This window comes from Balaenoptera acutorostrata, chromosome 8, assembly GCF_949987535.1.
Source record: "Balaenoptera acutorostrata chromosome 8, mBalAcu1.1, whole genome shotgun sequence".
Lineage (NCBI taxonomy): Eukaryota > Metazoa > Chordata > Mammalia > Artiodactyla > Balaenopteridae > Balaenoptera > Balaenoptera acutorostrata.
In genome coordinates this window covers 94632406-94656422 of record NC_080071.1, presented here as the reverse complement: position 1 = coordinate 94656422, position 24017 = coordinate 94632406, and the positions used below count along the sequence as shown (strand labels likewise).

The 24017-nt window shown below is 46.4% G+C and overlaps 2 protein-coding genes across 6 annotated transcripts in view; one reads left to right on the top strand and one right to left on the bottom strand.

Annotated features, from left to right (window-relative positions):
* The window catches only part of SEPTIN2 (septin 2), a 32682-nt gene extending 29212 nt beyond the window's left edge, over positions 1-3470 (bottom strand). Inside the window, exon 1 of one of the 3 annotated variants that reach the window (XM_057551645.1) lies at positions 3348-3470. The gene's annotated coding sequence lies outside the window, so the exon portion shown is untranslated. Of the gene's footprint in view, positions 1-3011; positions 3033-3347 lie in introns of those variants that run through there. The other 2 variants (XM_057551646.1, XM_057551647.1) reach the window with 2 other exon arrangements.
* HDLBP (high density lipoprotein binding protein) overlaps positions 2929-24017 on the top strand; it is a 71844-nt gene continuing 50755 nt past the window's right edge. Inside the window, exons 1-2 of one of the 3 annotated variants that reach the window (XM_057551633.1) lie at positions 3572-3719; positions 18526-18598. The gene's annotated coding sequence lies outside the window, so the exon portion shown is untranslated. Of the gene's footprint in view, positions 3015-3571; positions 3720-18525; positions 18599-24017 lie in introns of those variants that run through there. The other 2 variants (XM_057551635.1, XM_057551634.1) reach the window with 2 other exon arrangements.

Genomic DNA, 24017 nt, shown 5'->3' with positions numbered 1-24017 from the left:
TTCTAAAAATAAGGACTGAAAAGCGACAAGCCATTATCATGAGGAAGATTAGCAATAGTCCTTCAATATAACAAAATATCCAGGGTTATTTTCCTAATTGTCTCTTTTTTTCGTCGTTGTTCATTTGAAGCAGGATCCAAATAAGACCCTGATGTTGCAGTCTCACCCTGATTATTTACTGCTACTCTGGCAGGTTTAGTGAAAATGATTTTTCTGATATGACTGAACACACCCCAAAAACCCCACAAACACTTTGGTTAAAAAAGATTCCAGAATATGGTAATTTACTTAAGGTGGCTGCATACGGGACAGGTGTAACTCAAAAGTTCTATTTTGCACTAGCAATGGAGACCAAGAAATGGAAATGGAGGGAAAATGCCGTTTATAATAGAGCAAAACCAAAACAAATGTAGGAACAAATTCAGAAAGAAAACAGGCCTTGCATGAACCAAATCATTTTTTATTTCTTAAATCAGTAGATAAGTGTGGTCCAATCCCAGCTGGACTCCTTAATGATGAGGTTTTTTTTTTTTCTTAAAGGACTGGATAAAATGACTTTCAAGTTCACCTGGAGACAAGATGCCTGAGGATAGAAAGGAAGAGCAGGCTCTCGCCTTACCAGCTATCACACGCATGTGATTTCACACCAACCTGGCGGGGCAGGGACTGCCATCAAAGTCGCTCCGGAGCGTCCACACACCCGCTCCTCACTCAACTCTGGGTCCCTGCCTGTACTCCCAACCAACTTCACGTGAGCACCCTGCCGGTACTGCACCTTGAGCCTACGCATGCGCAGGCCCTTATTCTGCTCAGCAGGCGAGAAGGGGACCATCACTCCTATCGGTTTCCTCCCACTTAAAACCTATCTTGATGCACACATACGGGGAAGTGGAGAATACTATTGTAATATTATTGGAACAGGATGTTAATTCTCAAAAAAACACTTATTTCAACTTTGCTTTAATTTTACCAAGTTTCTCTTACCACAACCTATTTCTTTCATACTCAGGTTTTTTTTTTTTTCCTGAAACATAATTTGGATCCACTACAGTTTTCCAACAGTTTAAGTTATTAACTGACTAATGTAAAATGAAAGTTGAATGAGAAATGTTGAACTTCTGAAGTGCCTGGTTTTCAGTGAGAAAGCCTTGATCCAGCAACACAAAATGCAAAGCACTGTGATTAGTTTAAACCTTGGATGCAGATCAATCAGATCCCCCAAACCTCAGAAATTAGGTCAAATGAAAAATTTATGCACTCATTCTAGATACTAGAAACTATTTAAAACATTTTTTCTCTTTGACCCATGGCTTCCTTCTTCCACAGAGCAATACTTCCACCCCAATCCACACAGAAGAAATCAACTTTTCTAAAACAAAAGGGGACAAAGAACAGATGGCTAAAACTGGATTCTCGGCAACAGAAACTCGCTTTGCTACTGGCATCTCTGTGTATCAGTGGACTACCCAAAGCCACCATCCACTGACACGTCATCCTTGCATTTACATTCACTATCCCCATCCACAAACGACCCTGCAAAGTAGGACCCAAAGGTCCACAGTCCCTCATCCAGAGCCCTTGCAACATCTGGCATTCAGAGCCTTTGGATTTGAGGTCCATGTACAGTATACCACACTCTTAACAGCGTGAGGGCAGCACCCCACAATCAAATGAGTTTTCTCTAGTGACAAGTATGACGATGAGCACAAAATGAGATAGTAAGACTATACAAGTGGCTTCACCCCAATTCTGCGGCCAAATGAGCTTTGGTGTCCCCTTCTCTCTGGAGAAAAAAAAAAAACCCAACTTTTCCTTTTACAGCAGTTCCTGTCTTTCAAGTTGAGTATAAAAAGGACCTGAATCACATTTATTGAAGTCCACAGAGGGAGGTTCCCGCCCATCCCATCCCCATTTCCCTAGGTCACCCTACTAGTTCAAGAGCAGTCAGAATGCAAATCTGATTTGACTGAAAAGCCCTTGTTCTTTACCCTGGGCTGCAGTGCTCGCTGAGAGATCAAGACAGAAAACGGGAAAAAAAAAAAAAAAAAATCAGGGTAACTTGATGGCCGAAGAGACCACTACCGTAATTCATTGCGAGTTAGGAGGCTGGGCGGTGCAAAGAAAGCCTAAGTGGGAGCTACCAAAACCGAAAATAACGAACCTTAAATTACAAACACCAGGAAAGCAGCCTGCACGACCCCTACACCATCATACATCTCTCCCTATGATGGCAAGGCTGCTTTGGGCATTAAGCTTGTCTTGAGGTATTATAATGATGTGAGTTGCTCAAGAGATACCTGAAAACCTGTTTCGTGCTGACCACCGTCCCAGGCAACAAGTAAGGCTGGGCAGGTCCACACACCCCTGCCCCTCACAGGACAACAAACGCACGGACCACCAGAGGCTGACAGCAGGCGGACACCTATTTCAGGGGGAAGAAGTCTAACCCGGGCGCAGTCCTGAATAACAGCAGGAACTAGGCAAGCAAACGGTGGAGGTAAGCGGGCTCCAGGCAAAAGGCAGGCTCTGAACCAAGGCCAAAGGTGAGAAAGACCACAGCAGTCGGAACTGTGAGTCAGCGCGGTTGGGTCACGCGTCCACGTGTTGGGAACACAGACCAGGCAGCGAGGCACCGACGAAGACTGAGGCCGTAAAGATAACAGGCGGCCCTGCGGGCCTTACTGAGCCACGGCGGCCACAGGTCGGCCCCATCTCGGGCCTTCAGGGGAACGGGCCCTCCCCGGCGGTGCCGCCCGTCCCTCCGGATTCGGCCCTGCGCGGGGCCTCCCCTCCCCTCCCCTCCTCCTTCTCCTCCTGCTCTGTGTGCGGCCAGGCGGGGCCTGCTGACTGCAGCGGGCGGCCAGCGCCCCGCGAGCTTCCTCTCGGCCGCGAGGCTGCGAAGCGGAAGCGCCCCTGTTAGCGCGACCCGCACCGTCCCTCCCGGACCACGACCGCCAGCGAACGCTCCACATCCCAGACCCATTATTGACCACGCCCCACGTAACTCCCACCTGGTGAGAAGGGCCACTCGGGTTCGCCCGGGACACACCCCGCCGCCTCCGCCGGCGCCAGGGCCCGGGGGGCGGGGGCCGGGACCCTGTAGGGCCGAGAAGGGCGGAGGAGGGGCCGGAAGAGCGGGAAGAGCGCCGGGAGATGGGGGGATGGGGGGAGATCTCGGGAGGGCCCAGGATGCCGGGCCGGCCGCCCCTCCCCCACACCGTGCGAGGGGCCCCGCCCGCGTCCCCCCCGGGGCTGACAGACCACCGCCCCGAGCCGGCCACCGCCCCTCTGCGTCGGCCCACAGCTCGCGCCCCGACGGCGGCCGAGACCCACGGTGAGATACTCACCGCGGACACACCGAAGAACTAGCGCCGACCGACCGCGCCGCGGATCCGCCCAGTACCGGCCGCTGACTCGCGCCCCGCCCCGCCCCCGCGCGTGGGCGGATTGCGTCAACGCGTCGATCCGCCCCCTTGCCAACGCTCTCCTCCCCGCCCCCATCCGCCAGCTTCCGAGTGCGCAGGCGCAGGCTCGTCCGCGGTTTCCGCCTCTGCGCAGGCGCCGTGCCCCTCCCACGGCGGTTGCCCATATAGAGGCCGGGGGTGGGGGGGAGGTCAAGCGTAGCCTCTTCTCCTTTACCAAGATGGCGGCTCGTCCCTGTTTCGCCACAGTTCCTACCTTATGAGCTTCGTTTCCTTACGCTGATAAGGGTGGAACAGGTAATGTAATTCATTGCTTTGGGAATAACTAGAATGGGGGGAAGAGCGTTTCTTTAGATGGAGCTAAATGACCGGTGAGAAGCGAGGTGGACGGGGGGAGGGCAAGTGACGGTAAGAGTTCGGAACGACCACGGGGAAGGGACCTTTCGCCTCTGGTCCTCTCCTCCAGGAAGATGGCGGCAGCACCGAGCAGGGAGCACCGGAGCGGGACTGGGGAGGGACGGCGAGCGGCCGGCGGGGCTGCTCTAGCCCCGGGCCGCCGTCGTCTCAGTGGTCCGGGCCTCGCCTCGATTGGCTGCCGTGGGTCACGTGGGGGGTCGGCGACTGGTGCGCGGACCATAGAGTTGGGCGCCCGTCCCCGGGGACGTGGCCTTCGTGCGCCCGAGGCTGGAGCCCGCGCCCGACGGGGAGGGGGGAGGGCGGGCGGCCCCTCGCTTTCGTTAGGTGAGGCCTGGGGACGCGTCCAAGTCTACTGCGGCGGCGCGGCTCGGGGGCGGGAGGGCGACGTGCCCAGCGGGGGCGTGACCGGCCCGGGGCGTCCTTCCCCCCTCACGCGGCCTGCAGGCCCAGCAGCTGGCCGATGCTTGCTGGGAGGCTGGGCGCAAACGCCCTCGTACAGGAAGCCTTTCTGGGTTACCCACGACGGGCAGTAAACACGGCTTTGGAGTCTTTTCTGGGCGGTCGCGTAGCGCGGGGCGCCTGAAGCTCTTTGTGACCGTAGGGCGTCCTGACAGGGTGTCTTTGGAAAGTGGCAAAGTGCTCAGGGCCGGGCGTCCTCCCCGCCGACTCAGGAGGTGGGGAAGTCGGCCTGTGCGTGGTGTCGGGGCACCACGTAAAACCAAAGGAAAACTGATCTCTGTGTTTTATTAAGCAACGCTATGGTCAGATGAAACGTCCGAAGGAGTGTAGATGAGTCTTACAGGAATCTTCAGGAGCAGGATGGTTTACCCTTGAGCTGCGGGGTTTCTGTGTCCTCAGCTGCAGAGCTGCCGAAAACCCTCAGGCGTTGCTTTCACCTGCGTTTGGGTGTCTGCCGCAGAACTAAGGACGGACGGGCGCTCTCTTGGCAGGTAGCTTTCTTGAGGCCCTGTTAACACGGGGTGCGTCACAATTAGGATTTTGTCTAAGGCAACTGGTAGTGCTGTTCTACAAAATACGCTCAGTGTTCTTTTATGGGAGCGAACCGGGCTAATGAGACATTGGATGAAGCCTAGCGCTCAGGTTGATGTTCGATCACTTTGAACACTCTAAGCAACCCCAGCTACCCTTACGAAGTACGCTTAATGTTAGGGTGCTTGGAAGCAGTGTTAAAGTGGTTGAGAAGGTATTTGGTTCAGAGTGGCTTCTGTCATTTGAACTCCCAGTTCTCTGGATCTGAGACATCAACCACCCACGTGTCATGAGAGCTTTAGGTTTGGAGAAAACTGAGCATACCCCCTCAAGTCTTAAAGGACAAAATTTGAAAGCCATTGAAAACAGTGAAGATTAAACTTCCCTGTAACTACTATTAATTCTGCTGTGTGTCACGTCCCGAATGGGGCTTACCTCCTCTTCTCTAATCAGGCTGAGGTCACCTGAGTAAAGGAGCAGCGCGTGTAAGGAGAGCACTCCTAAGATGCCTTTGGCCCACATTCCTGGGCACTCAAGGACCCGCTGGAACCCGGTCACAGTGCCCCCTCCAGGGGGCCAGGCTGACTTCTCAGCGTCCTGATGGGAGAATTTCTTCTTGAATCATCAAGTATTTTTTTTTCCTTTGGATTTGTTGTTTGGGGTTTCTGGCGGTCTGACTTTGACCTCATGGCTTTACTTCTTTCACAGTAGAAAATATTTCCAAAAAAAATTTATTGGAAATGGCTGTGTGCCAGACATTGTTAAGGGTTCTGGGGATGCAGAGGTAAAGAGGACACAGACTTTTTTTTTCTTTTCCTCAAGCAGTTTATGGTCTGGTAGGGGAGATTCACTTGTAAAGGAAGAGATTACGGTGTTCTGAGTGCAGTAATGGAAGTATGTACAAGGAGTGGAGGTAGGACAGAGGGGGCAGTGATTACCTGTTGGAAAGTTTTCACAAAGAATGTGGTTCTGAAACTGGGGTTTAGAAGATGAATAAGAGTTTTTCCAGGTGGAGTTGGCAGGATGGGGTGTTCTAGACAAGAAGACTGGCTTATGCAAAGGGGACAAGTGACAGCTATCCACTTAGGGGGTGGCATATATGGGCAAGAGGTTGAGAATTTGGTACGCTGCTGGCATCTCAAATGGTGAAGGACTTAATGCCCTAAGACACTCTGACTTGGACAGCATTTCAAATGATTACACTGTCCACCAAGATGACTTTGTGATCTTTAGTCACAAGTGGATCGGATAGACTTGCCATTAATGCTTGGCAGCTGGAACTTATTTACCTAAAGGGCTTGAGCAGAGAACACTTTTTAAAGTGCAGAGTGATGCTTATATTTGGTATGGCCCATTCAGCACACATGCAGCTCACAGGGCTAGTGATCATAGGAACGCATGTCCCTTTCCTATTCAGAAACAACCAAGCTCCTGGAAGAAACATAGCACACAGCTGAATTCTCAGTTGCTGACTTTTGGTGGCAGAAAGTCCAAGGAGCATGTTGTCAAACTTTTTGACTAAGTGTGGAAAGACAGCCAAAGAACCTTAATGTGTCCGAACGCCTTTGCTCTCGAATTACGAAGGCGCCACCACACGGAGCACTCGCAAGCCAAGAAAAGAACGAAACTTTCTTCAGTGTGCGACATTTAAAAGCTTGATTACACAAGTTACTTTGTGGTAAAGCAGGATTTTCATTTATTTTTTTCCCTTTTGTATTTCTAATATCAGAGACATTTTAGAGGTGATATTCCTAGTCGGCCGCTGTTTTACCCGGTGAGGTAAAGTTCCTCAAGTATCGTTTAAGACAAGCCAGACTTGTCTGGGTATCCTGTCATGTTAGTCATCTTGTTGATGCTTGCTGTTAATTTGATAACAATGCATTGGCCATGCATGCTCTCCCTTAATACTGTTTATTGGCACTCATTTGGATTTTAACATTAAAACTTAATTTTACTTCAAATCAAGGTTATATCTTCATATGCTTTTTAAAAGATCAAGTAAATCTGGAAAAGCTTGTAAGGAACAAAAACTGTCAGTTTTTCCTTCCTCCCATCATGTCTCCTCCGCTGCAGAACACCCACGTTGGTCTCCTAGCTGGTGGCTTTGGTCTTTGCCTCTGTCTGTCACATCCATGCCTGATTTGCTCACTTCCTGCCCTTCCCTCCCCTGTCCCACACATTGTCTCTCCACTCAACCCTGAGAGCAGATGTGACGTCTTTCACTATCTTTCACCCCTCTGCCTTTGCCCTGCAGACAAATCCATGGCTGCCCAAAGCAGGTGCACCTTTAATTTGCTCGTCAGGTATTTAGTGTTTATATTCTGACTACTGGTACCATTCACAGTTGGGCCAAATGGTGTGATGGGATTACTTTTCCTTTCCTGGAGAAGTTTTTGTTTTCCCTGAAGTTCTTATCAGTGGTTTTTGTTGTTTTCTTAGTTTTATATGCATTTGCCACCAAAAGTCAACCCCAATTCACTAGTTGTCTAAATCTCCTTTCAAGAAATTCAGTTCTTTTTATCTGATCGAGTTCAGTAGGCGCAGACCTCCAACCTGCTGGAATCTCACTGCAGATCTCACTGCCCTCAGTTTCCTGGAACCCATGTCTTTCTCTTTCTTGATTTTTTTTTTCTTTTTTTTTTTACTCTCTAATTTTTTTTTTTTTTTTTTTTTTAATTTTATAGCTACTTTATTTATTTATTTATTTATTTTTGGCTGTGTTGGGTCTTCGGTTCGTGCGAGGGCTTTCTCTAGTTGCGGCAAGCGGGGGCCACTCTTCATCGCGGTGTGGGGACCGCTCTTCATCGCGGTGCGCGGGCCTTTCACTATTGCAGCCCCTCCCGTTGCGGGGCACAGGCTCCAGACGCGCAGGCTCAGTAGTTGTGGCTCACGGGCCCAGCTGCTCCGTGGCATGTGGGATCCTCCCAGACCAGGGCTCGAACCCGTGTCCCCTGCATTAGCAGGCAGATTCTCAACCACTGCGCCACCAGGGAAGCCCCACTCTCTAATTTTGATGGAGCACTTCCACAAGGAGTTGCCTGGGAGATAAAATTTTGAGAGCCTGGATGTCTGGAATGCGTTATCCTGCCCTTGTACCTGTGTTGAGAAGTTGGACATCAGTTTGCCCCTCTGTCTTCCATCCCCCAGTGTTAGCCTTGAAGTGTTAGAGCTTTCTGATTCTTGAGCCTTTATATGTGACTGTGTTTTCTTTTTTGAAGCTTGAGGGATTTTCTGTGAAATTCAGAGCACCCAGTGCAGTGATGTCCCTTGGAGTCTGTTTTCATCTCGTGTCTTGCCTGCCCTTTGGGCCCCTTTATTTTGGAAACTTCTGTTCTTCAGTTCTGGGCATTTTTCTTGATTTATTACCTTCATACCTTTCCATTCACTTTCTTTCTCTTTCTAGAATTCAACTATTGGACCTTCTGGATTGACAGTCTGATTTTCTTAGGTTTCCCATTTCTTTCTGGAAGATATTCTCAACTTGATCTTTTAACCCTTCTATTGAGTTTTTCTCTCTTTATTTCTACGAGATTTCTCTCATTCTTTCTGTTCCTATGTTATAACCTCCTGTTTTTGGTCCATGGATATAGAATCTCCTCTTACCTTTCTGAGGACATTGGTGAGTTTCAAAGTTTTCTTTTCCCCAAAGTCACTGCTTGCTTCTGGCTGCTTTTTGTGTTGCGGTTTTGGCTTTCATATCAGAGCCTTTCCTGGGCTCTCCGGTGATGTTTGCTTGCCCGCTTACATGTCAGAGGGACTCGGAGCTTGTGGTTGGTTGTTGGGGCTGGCCAACTGTGACATTCGCTGTAGAGGCATCTGGCTGGGCCGTTTCCTTACAGCACCCTGTCAGCTTCTTCAAGTCTCTTTGGGTTCTCCAGAAAAATACCTCCCAGCCTCTTGCCTGGGGGCCAAGTGAGGGGATAAGGCCACAATCTTAGCAATAACTATGGAAGAAGTTACTTCCCCTGTCTTCAGAATGGTTTCCCATCACTCCACTGTAACTGGTGTCCCCAGTCCAAAGATTCTATTTCCCTTTCCAGAGGGGAAAAAAACCACACCCTTTGACTAAGAGGCATGAGAGGCCAAAAAAAAAAAAAAAAAAAAGAACAAAACGCAGAAAACTGTCCTTTTTGACAGTATTTTCTTACTACTTTTGCCTGGCTGCCCTTTAGCAATGTTATTTTTAGCTTACAACTTGAGTTGCACTTAAATTCATTGTTCTTCTGTTATTTACTACACCTTTTATAGCGCAGCTGTGGGTTTTACATTGTCTTAAATGTGTGCTGAAGGCCCTGGTAGGAAAGTGGACGGAGGTTGTGAATAGGCCGGTCTTCACAGTCAAGAAGTTCACATGGGCAGTATGCAGAGCAAGATTTTTAGTTTTCACTGATGATCAAAGACTTGACATTAAAATCATATTTCCCCTACAGACTGGGGAAAATAAATGTGACCATTTTAGTTACCGAAGGTGAGGGGGACAGGAATACCGTGATGTCGTGGAGTGTAAATAGCTTAATTCATTGGGAGGGTAAATTTTGCCTTTGCAGTGCTTATCCACGCATCTCCTGTCATCATGTAATTGTATTTCTAGGAATTTAACCTGTCGAGGTACAGGCTCGAGTGAGTAGATGGTACTCTTTTCTGCAGTGCTTGTAATCGGAAAAAAATAAAACAACAGCAGGGGGGTGATTTCATGGTTATTCCATGCAACGTGCAGTTGTTAACATAGGTAAACTTGTGTGTAAAACTTGGAAAGACAGCCATATGCATTTTTAAATGGAAGTAAGTGTGGCAAGTGGTGAAACAATGCATGTAATGTGATCTTATTTTTTATTTAGACCACGTATTAATATATCCAAGAAAAAATATTAGATAAAACAATAGTTTTGGAGATATTTGTTGAGGAAGAATCAGGAAGATTGCTAATTTTTATTTCTGTTGTTGTGTTCTACAATATTTTTATGCTAAAGATCATTATTTGGTCGACCGTATTATCATATTCATGCTATCAGTTAATAAAACTGGTATGAATGTAGTCCTCATGGCCCCTGCCCCTCCCATCCCAGGCTCTGCCATGGGTGCAGGATCCTCTCAGGAGGCTTATCTGTGCCCTGAGACCCCGCAGCTGGAACAGCAGCCCTCATCTAGGTCAAGGAGAGGCAGGAAGTTGCTGATGCAGAAACCAGTATTTAGGTAGCAAGTGCCATTGAGCAATTAGGATGGATTCTTTTCTGAAAGCGCTCTCAGGTTTGCCTTTTATTTGTGTGAATTGCTATTCTTAGACGTTCCTGGCTGTGGACTTTGTCAGACATGCAGCGGTGCTTGGGTCTTAGGCATTGGTTCTTTCTACCAGACAGGGCAGAGGGTGGAGATGTTTGTACAGGTGGGGAAGGTCATCCTCCACTGGACCAGGAGTCAGGAGACCTGTAAGTACTTCAGTTTAAACTTGTTCTTAATCAGCCTTGTGATTTTGGGTGTTTCTTGATCTGTAGGACTTTAGCTTCTTCCTCTCAAAGATAAGAAAGGAGTCTCTGAGGTGGTTTGTTTTCTTTCTTCCTTCCTTCCTTTCCTTCATTCGTTTCCTCCCTCCCTTTCCCCCTCCCCTCCCAGCGTTCCGAGCCCCCCCCCCCCCGCCCCGCCCCGCCCTTGGGCAATTCAGTTTATCAGAAACTTAGTTTTTCAGCTTGGAAGGGTGACATCTGGAGCTAATAGTCACTCATACAGCATCCCGTTTTGTGATCTGTTTCAAGGATGCACGAGTGATACAAAAAGCCTTGCCTATTAAAGCTTTTTTTGTTGCTTCCTACACGCCAGGCATCAGGACCTTTATTTCCAGCAATGGTTCAACCAGGCGATCTTACCCCCCTCCCCCCACCCCCGAATATCTGGAAACATTTTTGGTTGTCATGAGTTGGGAGTGCTGCTGGCATCTCATGGTTAGAGGCCAGAGGTGCTCACCATTCTGCAGTGCCCAGGACAGCCCCCACAAGGAAGAATTGTGTGGTCATAAGGAAGAACTGCCTGGTTACAAGGTCAGCAGCACTGAGGTTGAGAAGTCCTGCTTTACCGGCTCTGTCCTTGGAGGGCTCTAGGATGTAGCGGTCACAGGCCCCGTTTTTCAGTCAAGGAGAGTGGAGCCTGGTAGGGTGAGGCCACTGGCAAGTGCGGCTGAGTTACTGCTGTGCTGCCTGCACTGCCAGCGTTCTTGTGGCTGTCACAGATACCGAGGAGGGCCATGGTCACAGAAAGTTCTCCCCAGGCTTATTCTGCCAGGCCCGGGCTAAGCGCTGCATGTAAGCCCTCATAATCCTCACAGTGACACCAAAGGGTCGATGCTAATGTCCGCTCCCTTTTGCAGGACAGGAGACAGGCACAGAGAAGTCAGGATCTGTGATTCTTTTTCCTTGTCTTGGTCCTCATTTTCAGAAGTTCACACATTTAAACATTCAGCCTTGACAATTTACCTAGTGTTTCCTCTCAGCATCTCTAGAGTTTCTCTAAAATTTGGGATCCAGAGGTGATATAATATCCAGGAGCGGGGCCACCCAGGCCTTTGCAGCAAGGTAGATATTCTACCCTGAAGGAAACACACTAAAATTGGTCTGTGTCCCTTAGAATTTTGAATATCGTTGATTCCTCATCAGGCATTTATTTTTCACCAAGTACATATCTGTCAGTAGGTTTCCCGGAAGGAAGTGAACAAATCAGAGTCCCAGACCTAAAGCCATTGAGCACTCAGGGCCCATCTCTGCAGTAACCTGTAAACGGCTGCTGTCAGTCAGACTTCAGCCACCGTCAGGGCGTCAGCTTTCACTCTTGCTGGACTGGTGTTTCCATCTTCCTATCGCAGCAACCCCGCTCCACCGCCTCTGGCTGCCTCCGTGATGTCATCGTATGACTACACAGGTCTGGTGGGGTAAGTCCCCCCTTAGCTTTACCTGCCCCACCCTTCATCTGGGTTACAGGATAAGCCACTGGTAGACTTGTTCTTGTTTTGGACCCCCTGGCGCAGCAGGGTATCCTGGCTATGGCAGGTGCCCTATGTGTTTGGAGGGGATGAACAGACGGGCCAGTGTTGATTCTGGACTCTTGTCTTTCCTGACTTTTGGTGAATTACCATGGGCTGCTGCAAGCCAGAGCAGCTTTCTAGGCTCTGAGGGGTGTGCTGGACACAGAAATAAAGCAGTCTGCAGGCCACATCTCAACCTGTTGCTCTTGTGTTCTTCAACCACCATTGACTCTGGGCTTCACAGATGGTTTTGTAGTGCAGCTTTCTCCAGAAGCTTGGATGTGCTCGGCCAGCTCGTTGCTGAGATCTGGAAGCATGCTGAGCACGGGCCTTCTTTGCGGCAGTGCAGCTTACTGCCGTGGGGCTCACCGATGCTTGGGAAGCCAAGTGTCCTCCTGCCTGTTTCCTATGCCGTCTCAGTTGTATTGGCATGATTCCTTTCTCTGAGCTTCTAGCATCTCGTTTTGGGGCGTGGGTTGAGCTGGCCTCGCTCTGCTGGCCGAGGGAGAACTCCGCGTAGCAGTGCCGCTGCCCAGCTCTGTCCACGGGCAGGGTACGCTGTCTTCCCAGCTGTAAGGTCATCGACCGCACTTACAGCTTCTAGACACAGTGCGGGCTGGACCAGTGCTACTACTGTTGGTTTCTTTCTGGAGGAAGGAAATACCTCTGGCCACAGGCATTCAGTGTGCAGCATTACCTCTGTTGCATAACCTGTTGTGCCCTTCCAGGGAAGTTCTGTGCACCACCCGTTAGGCCTGTGCATCGCTTGGCCTGGGCGACTGGAGTTAAGTGAAAGGGCACTGGGTGGGAGGGAGGGCGCTGTGAGTCAGGAATCTCTTTGACTAACGAGGGTCAGGTGCCAGGGGGTGTAGTGCCGAGCTCCCTGCCCCTAGGCATCCTGCAGACCTCTGGGTGGATGGTTCCTGGGGGAGGGAAAGCAGTCTTCGTGCAGGTGCCTTGGTAGCAACGGCTTGCATGGCAACTGCTCTGGCCTCTTAGGAGGTTTCCATCAGAGGCTCTGGAGAGAGCTGCGCTCCTGAGGAGGTTACCACAGCAGACAGCCTTGGGGGAAGTGGAAGCTGGAGAACACGCCCTGACCCCCGGGCCCCTCAGGACCAGCAGAGGCCAGAGGGAAAGAGAAAGCAATGCAAGTGCAGAGTTAGAAGAAATAATTTTTGAAATGGTGTCGTGTATTTGGCGTTTTTTGCTGTTCTTGAAATTCTGGTGGAGGTGAGTGACTCGCTGAGAAGTGGCTCTCCCTCTCGGGGCTCCCTTCTCAGTATACAGGGTGTGGTTTCTGATTCCTTGATGTATAGAGTTGAAAGCTTTTCATCCTTGTTTTAACTCTTTTTCTTTAGAAATTAAAAAAGAGTAATAAAAGAGGAAAGGATGGCTCTATGTGATCTTTCCTGTCTTTCTGATGTACCATTCTGACAGCTATGAACCGTGTTAACTTTAACTTGGTGGTGTCCTGTAACTTATAAATAGAAGGCTTTGAGGTGTCTGGGTGGGACTTTAAATTCACTTCTCCCTCACTTGATGGTGCACTGACTCCTGGACGTGGGGTGTTAGGTGATGACAGGTCAAGTGCGAACAAAATCAAGGATGATGCGTTATCCTAATCGGTTTTATTTTGTATGTTACTGTTCATTTCACTCTTATGTGACATGCTTTCTAATTTTATTAATACTTAGCTCATTTATAAACAGTTTTCAGATGGAATTACTGAATTATATTGACTGTTTTGACTTTTTCTCATAAGTGTAAGGTTAGTTAGATGTTCTTATAGCACTGGCTTAAATCAGTGTGTGTGAGATCAGTTTGAAGAATACAGTTTTTTTCTGTAGAAACAAGGCTTCTGTTTTGATACATTTGCTTTTGCTTGGAGCTGACTCTCCTGCCCCTGAGACCACAGTGCTGTATTGCCTTTGTCGCCAGAGCGGTGAGCTCAGCAGTGCTGCCAGGCCGCCGGTGCCCAGGGCCCCTTGGCTCCTAAGCTCAGCCCGGCGGTCTCTGGGACGTCCAGACCAGAGCCAGCTGCAGCCAGGGGACCCATCAGGCTTGCTGCTGTTTGGGGCCATCCCTTCATTTCACAGGTGCTGGAGATGATCACTGTGAGATTGGGTTAAGTGTAGCTCTTTTCTGAAAGATAGGGCAGGGAGGAAACGATGGTGTTACTGGGAAAGGCAACACTCTCTTTCTAATCTTTGAAAACACGGGTTGGCTTTCCTTTGACCCGTGAGACGTGCCTTTGCTTTTGGAGCAGCGTGGTGTGACAGCCTCACCTTCTCGTCCTTGGTTGCTTGGGGCTTCAGGTATGCCTACCTGCCAAAGATGCCGCTGAGCTGGAGAGAGTGTGTATAAACCTCCAGCCCTTGATTTCTTCTGGATGGTTCCACACTGTGTGGGTAGTATTAGGACCACATCTTCAAGGAAGAAATGGCACGTGAAGGATTCGGTGGTGATCTGTGGGAATTTCCATCAAATCTCACAGGATTGTGTAGTAATTAGGTTTTTGGTGTCAGTTGGTGTATGGCTTTATTGAAGATGTATGATTTTGGTTTTAGCCTATTTAGAACTTACTGAATATGCATTAGAAGGCTTCTTATAGGACTGTTTTAATTCACAAAGGTAGCTTTGCTTGTCTTGTTATCTCCTCACCCCAGTCCTGAAGTGGTAGGGGTATGTGAGGGTTTTTCTCTCTTTTAAGCTGTTGTTGACTGAGTGGTCAGTCTCTTTGCCCAGCCTAAATATCGCTCCCCTCTCCTTGGGCCATGGTCCCTTACGTGGCATGGCTGGCTCCAGCTGCTGGTGTCTCTGAGTTTTGCTTCTCGCCCAGAGAACAGTCTGTGATTGGTGGCTGGCTCAGATGGGCACGTCCCTTGTGCTCCTTCTGCATGTGGTGTCTGAAAAGCTCTCAGAGCACCTGTGCTCTCCCGCAGGCCTCCCTCCTCCTCTGCAGGAGCCGGCAGGGAGTCCCGCTGTGGACCCTGACGTCATTTGGGGTGTGCTGCTCAGCATGTTGGCGTGGTGCTGTCAGCAGCTTTCTTGACACTGTCTGGTGGTTTAAAATTCTGCTTTTGGACTTCCCTGATGGTCCAGTGGTTAAGACTCCACGCTTCTACTGCAGGGGGCACGGGTTTGATCCTTGGTTGGGAAAGTTCCACATGCCGCGGTGGTGCGGCAGATAGATAAGTAAACAGATAAATAGATAGGTAAGTAAATAGATAAGTAAGTTAATAGATAAATAAATAGACATTAATAGATAAATAGTTAAACAAATCACAAATAAGAAAATTAAAAATAATTTAAAAAAATAAAATAAAAATCTGCTTTCATGAACTTTGAAAAAATGATGTGTAAACAGGCTTTAGTATCATCACAATATTATAAAATTGAGGTAAAACTTTGTTATGCTCCATAAAATGTGAGTGAGAAGTGCACTGATGTAAATAGGTGAACTCATAGTCAGAAATACATTATTAAACTTGGGTTTGACTTGGAGTTGGATGGTCAAGTGTCTTTTGCCACCCCCTCCTACCTCAATGTGTTTATTTCCAAATTAAGGCATTTATTTTTTCTAATTACAAAAGTAGTACTCTTCCCTATTTAAAAGAAATGTTTTTTAATTCTCATACTTTAAGAGCAGTTTCAAGTATGGTACAAAACACTTTTTTCTGAACCACCTGCAAGTAACTTGGGGACATGAAACCTCATCACCCTTGGCTATTTCAGTGTGTTTCCTGCAAACAAGACGCTTAGTACAACCGCTCACACACATGAATACTTTGCTACCTTCAGACCAGTTCACGCTTCACCAGAAAGACCCAGTTGACAGCCCTGTGTTGACACTTTTTGTCAGGTCTCTAGTCTCCCCTACGCTGGAGCGTTTGCCCCATCTTACCTTGGCACTTGATGACCACAAGCGGTTAGTTTGCAGAGTGTCCCTCAGAGTGGGTTTGTCTGTTTCCTTCTGATCCGATTCAGGTTTTGCGTCTTCGGCTGGAATAACACAGAAGGCGTGCTGGGTTCTTCTCTTCTTGGCGTCGTATCAGGTGGCACGCGATTTCGATTTGTCCCGTTACCAGTGGTGCTTGCTCGGCTCGCTTGATAAAGGTGGTGTCTGCCAGGCTTCTCCACCGTGAAGTCTTTGTGATTAATAAGTGTACTGTGGGGGGAGGTGCTTTTGAAACTGAGTGTCTTCCTATCAAACTTTCAATTTACTCGTTTTTATCAGCGCAGGCTAAGAGTTTCCCATTTTATTCAGTTGGTTGTCATCTTTTATTATCATTATATATTTTGATGTTTGGCCAGTGGGAGCCCCTTGAAGCCAGCTCCTGTGTCCTGGCTTGGATAAGTCCCCATCATTCACTTAATACTTCTTGCTTTCTTGTACAGCAAGGTACTCTGGGCTCTTCATGTACAATGCTTTCCTGCCCCAGACCTGAAATCAGCCTTTTCTTTGAGGAGGCCCGGTTCCATTTTATGACAGTTGGTACTCAGAGAAGCAGAATGTGGGCACGAGTTGGGCTGTTGTTGGGGTGTTAATGCACTCAGGCCCTCTTAGTGGACAGAGATGGAGTGTGTTTGTGGGTGTGTGTGCACGTACATGTATACGTGCACACACACAGATATATAGATGCCTGTGTACTTACAACACGTTTGTTTTTACATCTCTGTATGTTGAAAGACATGAGTTCATTTCAGAACCTCGGTTTCTATCTAATACCACAGGGTTCGTTCCAGTCTCTCCCTTTCCGAATTGGTAGCTCCCTTTTCCAACAGTGACAATCCTAGGTGCCAGTGTCCCTAATATATGTACTTATTCGATTAGTCACCGTGTGTGTTCCCAGTCTCCTGTGGCTGCCCCCTCTTCCGCACGGGTGCCCTCTGCTCTCTTCCTCTCACTCAGCCTCTGATACCCTAGGTATGTGGACACCCCCTTATGTGGAACTCATATCCCAGTTTCTAAAAATAAAGTGCTGTGCGCTATCTTTTTGCCCTTTCGAGGCTGTTACCTGAGCCATCGCTTCATTGTTGGTGATGCCTGTTGTATGGTATCGATGCATCACTGTGTAGTTAGTTACCATTATCTCACTGGTGCACAGTTGCGTTTTTCCAGTTCTTTGCATGTCACTATGCTTCTATGAGCCTTCTTATGCCTATTATACCTATGCCTTCTGTGTTCTTGTGCAGGTACTTCTGGAGAGTAGCTTCTTTGGAGTGTAACCACTGAATTGGATTATGTGTATGTCGATTATTTGTGGGGTTTTTTTTTTAATTAATTAATTTTATTTATTTTTGGCAGTGTTGGGTCTTCGTTGCTGTGCGCCGGCTTTCTCTAGTTGCAGAGAGCAGGGGCTACTCTTCGTTGCGGTACGGAGGCTTCTCATTGCGGTGGCTTCTCTTGTTGCGGAGCGCGGGCTCTAGGTGGGTGGGCTTCAGTAGCTGTGGCTCGTGGGCTCAGTAGTTGTGGCGCATGGGCTTAGTTGCTCCACGGCATGTGGGATCTTCCTGAACCAGGGCTCGAACCTGTGTTCCCTGCATTGGCAGGCGGATTCTTAACCACTGCGCCACCAGGGAAGCCCGATTATTTGTGTTCTTAAATTGAGTTCTAATGTTACACATCCTCAGCGATAGAGAAGCCAATTTTCCTCACCATTTCAAAACCTGCATCACTTCTGTTCATCTTTGTAGATCTCATAGAATAAGGCAGAATGAAGATGAACACATCTGTTCATGGGTTTATGTGCCGTATGTCTTAGTTTTCCATAAACTGTGTGTTGATAGGTCCTAGTCTATTCAGATGGTTCCCAACCAGACAAAAACTCTGTTTTTGTCCTAACTTCTGTACGATAGCCTTTACTGTACAAAATTCTTAAGCTCTAATAGGGTCAAGTGAGTCAGTATCTTCCTTGATGATGTCTACAGTCTGTATTATCAATAGGCCTTTGCACCCTCAAATCACAGGTTTTTCTCCCCAGTCTTCGAATTCCTCAAGGCTTGAGTTTTTACGGCCAGATCTCTAATCCAGCTGAAATTTATTTTGATGTATGGTGTGAGGTAGGGATCAACCTTTATATTTTTTCCAAAATGGATTGCAAATGGGCCCAGTTCTGTTTATTGCCTAGTCCATCCTTCCTTGCTGATTTGAAATGGCACTTGTTTCAAATGCTAAACTCATAGATACACATGAGTTTGTTTCATTTATCCTTTTTCTTTTTCCTTAGCAAAAACCACCAAGTACTAATTACTATTGCTTTATGGTGTGTTTTACTTAACTTTAGGTTGAATGTTTTTTCTTTTTCCCTCTTTTTTTTTCTTTTTTTTCAAATAACCTAGAACAGTTTTATTTTTAGGTGAATTTGGGAGTCTTTTTTACAGCGTATATATTGAAAAACAAAACCTACGGGGACGTTGTGTTAAGTTTCCTAGGGCTGCGAAAATAAATTACCACAAATTTAGTAGCTTAAAACAACACCAATTTATTCTCTCACAGTTCTGGAGCTGGAAATCTAAAATCTGGCAGGACCACACGCCCTCTGGGGGCTTTAGGGGAGAAACTGTCCTTTGCCCCTTCCAGCTTCTGGTGGCTGCTCCCATTTTCTTTGGCTTGTGTGTTCCAGTGTCTGCCTCCACCTTCATATAAGCTTTCTCCTCTGTGTTGTCTCTTTGCCTCTCTTTCAGAATGACACTTGTAATGGACCCATCCAGATAATCCAGGGTAATCTTTAAGCACTTCTGGAAAGACTTTTTCCAGGTAAGGTAACATTTAAATTCCAAATATCAGGACCTGGTATCTTCGGGTGGTCATTGTTTAGCCTAGCGCAGATGTTATATTCGGCATTTCCTTGAGGGTGTAGATGAACTTGGGGGTGGGGGTGGGGGGGGAACAGACATCTCTGTGATGAGTGTCCTGGATGATGAAACTGCTCCATGACTCGGGCATCTAGTGTGTGTGTTGTTTTGCTAACACTGAACTTCCCTTCAGTTTTCCTAGCTTTTCATTAGAGTAGAGGGGTTTTCTAGACAGATGGTCATCTGCAAATAGTGGCATTTGTGTCTTAGCTTAATTATTTCTCCTTAGGTTGCGTGTTTGATGGTCTTTGACCGTAGTAGACATCTTTGCTGTTTTGTTACTTACTTTAATAGGATAATTTTGGCTTTTCACTAATTGTGATACATTTTACTTCTGGGAAATAACTCTTCGTATTGCCACTTCCTTCTATTCCTGAAGTTACATTCCATAGGAAGCAAGGAATAGGTGGTTGAATTTCATCAGTCAGACGGACGTTTTTTAAATGGCCATCTATCAGTCATGTATATATGTTTTTTGTCCTCCTTTGAGCTTTAAATGTGAGATGTATACATTACCTAATATTGAATCCTTACTGCATCCCTAGAACAGACCTACTTAGTCATGGTGCCTTATTCTCTAAATTTAGAGTGGATTTATTGGGCTGGTGTTTTGTTTAAAATTTTACATGTTTGTAACCTGGTTTGTAGTTGATAATCTCTTTTCTTTGCAGCACCCGCTCATTGTTCTGGGGAGGCAAAGCAGTGCCCTGGTTTTCCTCTGGGGAGCCACCCTTTTTACCATGTACAAGCCATGTGTTTTGGGTGAAATGGCCCAGCTGCGTGGGTGGACCCTGTTTGGCTGTAGCTAATAGACATATTCCATCCCCTTGGCCCCTTGACTATAGTTATTGGTCCTCTTATGGCCTCAGAACCCAATTAATGCCAGTGAGATACAAAAATAATTCATGGGGCAAAGAAGCTCCTACTTCCTTGGGAACTACCAGAAGATGTAATTACTGCCATTTATAACACTTCTTATTTCAATACTAGGCAAGGATAATATTGTATCATTGTGTGCTTGTATTCTTTGTGTGCTCTTTCCTTGTCTTTATCAGACTTGGAAGAGTTAATTGCTCTTTAATTGCTTTTTTCAGAGAAACTGATTTTGGTTTTGATTGACCACACCAGCTGTATTTTGTTAGTTTTTGTTTTCTATTTCACCTGTTCTTCATTTATTTATTCCATGTACTTTCTTTGATTTTCTCTTTCCATCTTGATTTGAATGCTGATTAGCTCATTTATCTTCATTTCTTCTTATAATAAAATTTACAGGTTTGATTCATCCTCAGAGTATAGCTTTGATAGCATCCTGTATGCCCTGATAAGTAGTGCTCTTTGATCTTTTTCTTTTTTTACACCTTTTTGTTAGGAAAACCTTCAAACATATCCCAAAATAGGAGAGAATATTGGTATTTCATATACCTGTCACCCAACTTTAAGAGTTGTCAGCATTTTGCCATTTTTATTTTATCTTTCCCTTGCTTGTTCCGCACTTGTCATACTTTTAATTTTGAGTTTGAGTATTTTAAAGCAAATATCACATTTCACGTCACTTGTGAATAGTTTAGTATGTATCTTCAGTAGATGAGGGCTTTAAAGAAATTTTACCTAGCAAAATTAACTATATTTTGTTAATATCATCCAGTATCTATTCTGTGTTCAGTTTTCTCCAAATGTCATAAAATATGTCTTTACACTTGGTTTGCTTGAGTCAAAGAAAACCCAAAGAAAGTGTCCACACTGCATTAAAAATCTAAACAATTTTAAAATCTGTAACAACCCCTTTTCTTGTTTTCAAAAAAATGCTACTTGTTTATGAAAGCAACAGGGCCGTTTGTGCTGTGGATTTTCCCACATTCTGCATTTGGTTGATTGTATTGTTGTGGTGGCATGTGGTATATTCCTCTGATCCTCATATTTTCTGTAAACTGGTAGCTAGGTTTAGATGCTTAATTGGTTTGGGGGTGGTTATTTGTTTTGGGTCTGGGGTTTTTTGTTTGTTTGTTTTGGCAAAGCTGGTGTAGGGAGGGTGTCAAGAACACATCATAGATTGTGCTGTGTACTTCATATTGCGTTATACCAGGAGGCGTAACGTCTGGCTGTCTTTCTCTTCGTTATGTTACAAGTGATCAGTGAATGAAGTGTCCGCAGGCTGATTCTGTCCCTTATTATAAAGTTTTTTATCAACCAGTTATCTAAGGGGCTTAATAGCCATTTTGCTTATATTCACTGTTTCATTGGTGTGTTAGTTTCCTATTGCTGATGTAACAAATTACCACAAACTTGGCTGAAACCATTCTCACTGGGGTTAAGTCAAGGTGTCAGCAGGGCTTCCTTCTGGAAGCTTTAGGGGAGAATCTATTTCTTGCCTTTCCCAGCTTCTTGAAGCCGCCTGCATTCCTTGCGGCCCTTTCCTCCATCTTTAAAGCACATGATTTTAAGGATACTTACTACATTTAGGTTCCACCTGTATAATCCAAGATAATCTTCCTATCACAATATTCTTAACTTAATTCATTTGTAACATTCACAGGTTCCAGGGCTAAGTACCTGGATATCTTTGGGGGCCGTGATTTAGCCTACAGTTGGCAGTGGCAAAATGAGGATTTTTCTGGTTCTGTTTCTACATTTATTTGTTGGCATTTTTACATGAAGAAGGTTTCCCTGATCAATTCTGGTTACTCTAAAATACAATTCCTCCTGAAGAGAAAGCAGAAATGATTTCTTTGCTTTATTCATATTTAGAATATGTTTGGACTAGCAACTTCCAAAGCAACAATGCATTTTTGTTGCTTTTCCCCCCTAGTATTATAAACTTGTAGATGTGTATGTAATTGTGTTTCAACCCATTGAAGCCAATTTTTGATGCTTATATTGTTCCCCCAAGTTGGCTTCTGTGTTCTTTGGACGTGACCCCATTAGTCTGTGACTCCTTCCTTGCTCTTCGCCACAGCGAGATGTCCCATCTTATGACCTGGACTCAGCCATTTTTCCAAGGAGACTGGTTCCTTTTATTGGGGAATGGTGTTGATTGCCACAGTCTGTGTGCTCAGGGTGGCCAGTGCCACTGCATTGCTTCTCGTAGCAGACAGGCCTAGGAACCGATCATGAGTATAGATGTTTCCAATTCAAATAAAAACCTACGTGGTTTTTGCTAATGCTGAAAATTGTTTTTTAAGGATATTAACCTTATTCTACAACATAAAATATTTTTAGAATAATAGTAACTAATGTTATTAGATTATATCCCACTTGGAATATACTGTCAAGTTACTGTGTTTTAAAGTTATGTTTTTCTCTGATGCTTGCGCCACTGTTGTGACATTGTTATTTAGGTTCATTTCAATTTTTTTTAGTAAAAGTGTTAAAGAAGTGTAATAAACATACAGAGACCTATGCAAATCCTTAGTGAAAATTCACTGAGCCATAAATGTTAACTGAACCCAACCATATAAACACCATTAAGACAGAGAAGCAGGACATATTTGTTTTTAGAGTTTGTTCTTCTCTGATTTATATGGTTCTAAAGGCAGAGGGAATCAGTGGTATATTCAGATGAGTTGGCGTCCATCCCTGTCCCTCCTCCCTTTTCTTCTCCCAGTGTTGCCTCCCATTGTTTCTTCTTGCAAATATGAGCAGACATAGGTACACGGGTGTTTCCGACACCTTCTTGGAGTTAGGTAGCTTACTCTGCACCTCCTGCCTCCTTCGCCCTTTCTCACTAACCTCGTCCCTAGAGACCATGCGTAACAGTGCATGGAGATCTTGCCATGCATGCCTCTTATGCTGCCTGTTAGTTTGTTGCATGGACATAGCATGGTTTATTCAGTCTGTCTCCTCCTCAGGGAATTTGTGGTTATTTCCAGACTTCATCAGCTTTGTTATTTCTCACTTTTTCTGCTCTTGCATTTCCACAGTTCTTTCTTCACACGGTAGCTAGAGCTCATCCCAAGTGGGTGCTTCGTGCCTGCCTGCTTGGAGTTGGCCTCTGCGCGGTCACCTTAGTCTGACACCATCATGCTGATGCGGGCCCTGCCGCCCACCTGCTTCCCATCCTCGGCTCCCTGTGGAGCCAGAGACAGGTTGTCTTTATCTTCCTCCCCTCTTTGGTTCTTACCGGTTTTCTAGTAGGAGGGTTAACAGTTTTTTCTTGCCCTGTCCAGCCTTCTCTGTTGACAGATGAAACCTCTAAGGTCCTGCAGCCCAGATGCTCTTACAGCATGGTGGTCTGCCCTGAGTCCTGGATCTCAGGTGTTTGACTCAGGACAGAGATTAACTATCTCTGCTTTGGTCTGTACCTTGCATTTGTTTTGTTTTTGTTTAATGCTTAAATTTTTAAATTTATTTATTTATTCATTTGGCTGTGCCAGGTCTTAGTTGTGGCACTCGGGGGATCTTCCTTGTCGCATGCGGGATCTTCATTGTGGTGTGTGGGATCTTTAGTTGCGGCATGCATGTGGGATCAAGTTCCCTGACCAGGGATCGAACCTGGGCCCCCTGCATTGGGGGCATGGAGACATAACCACTGGACCACCAGGGAAGTCCCTGTACATTGTACTTTGTATGACTGTGCCTTTATGTTGAATCAGTTCTTTGAGCGGTTGGGGACAGCTGTATCATTAAGGGTTTCTAGGAGGTCTTTAAATCCCAAAGTGAGGTTTACTCCCTAGAGTAGACTCAGAAAGATAGTAGTGGAAGAGATGATGGAGTCCCATCTCCTCGTCTGACAAACGAGGAAACAGGCCAGCTGAAGAGGTGTGATGTGCCCAGTGTCACCAAGCAGATGGCACTTGAGTGCCCGCCGGGGCTTAACAGCCTGCAGAGGAGAAAGTCCGAAGACTCGATGTTTCTGAGGTTTGTTTCTTCCTTTGTAGAAAAGCATTTCATTTCTCTTTGGACGGGACTGGTTCTAATTCTTAAGTATCCACCCATAGCTTTAGCTAGCTTTGTATCCATTGCAAAGTTTTTTATAAACATGAGCTAAAAGCTCATTCTAGCTCATGGAACTTTTCTATGTAAATTGTAGGAAGAAAAAAACACCTTCAGGTATATTGCTCTAGGTCAAACTTGGAATTATTTTGTTTCTTGTAGTTTAATTGTAGGACTGAGGGGGAGAGACAGCCAGAGCCCTCCTCCATGGCCGTTCCATTCCGTCCTTCTCTTCCCAGAAACGCCCTCCAGGTTGAGGCAGAAGGGTGGGCCTCCAGGCCTGTGTGTGGAGGCGCTGCTCTGAAGCATGGTGTTCAGAGACCTCACGGATGCACTTCCCTAGAAGCAGTGGTTGGTTTCTTTAAGGACACAGAGACTTGTCGAGGCGGAGA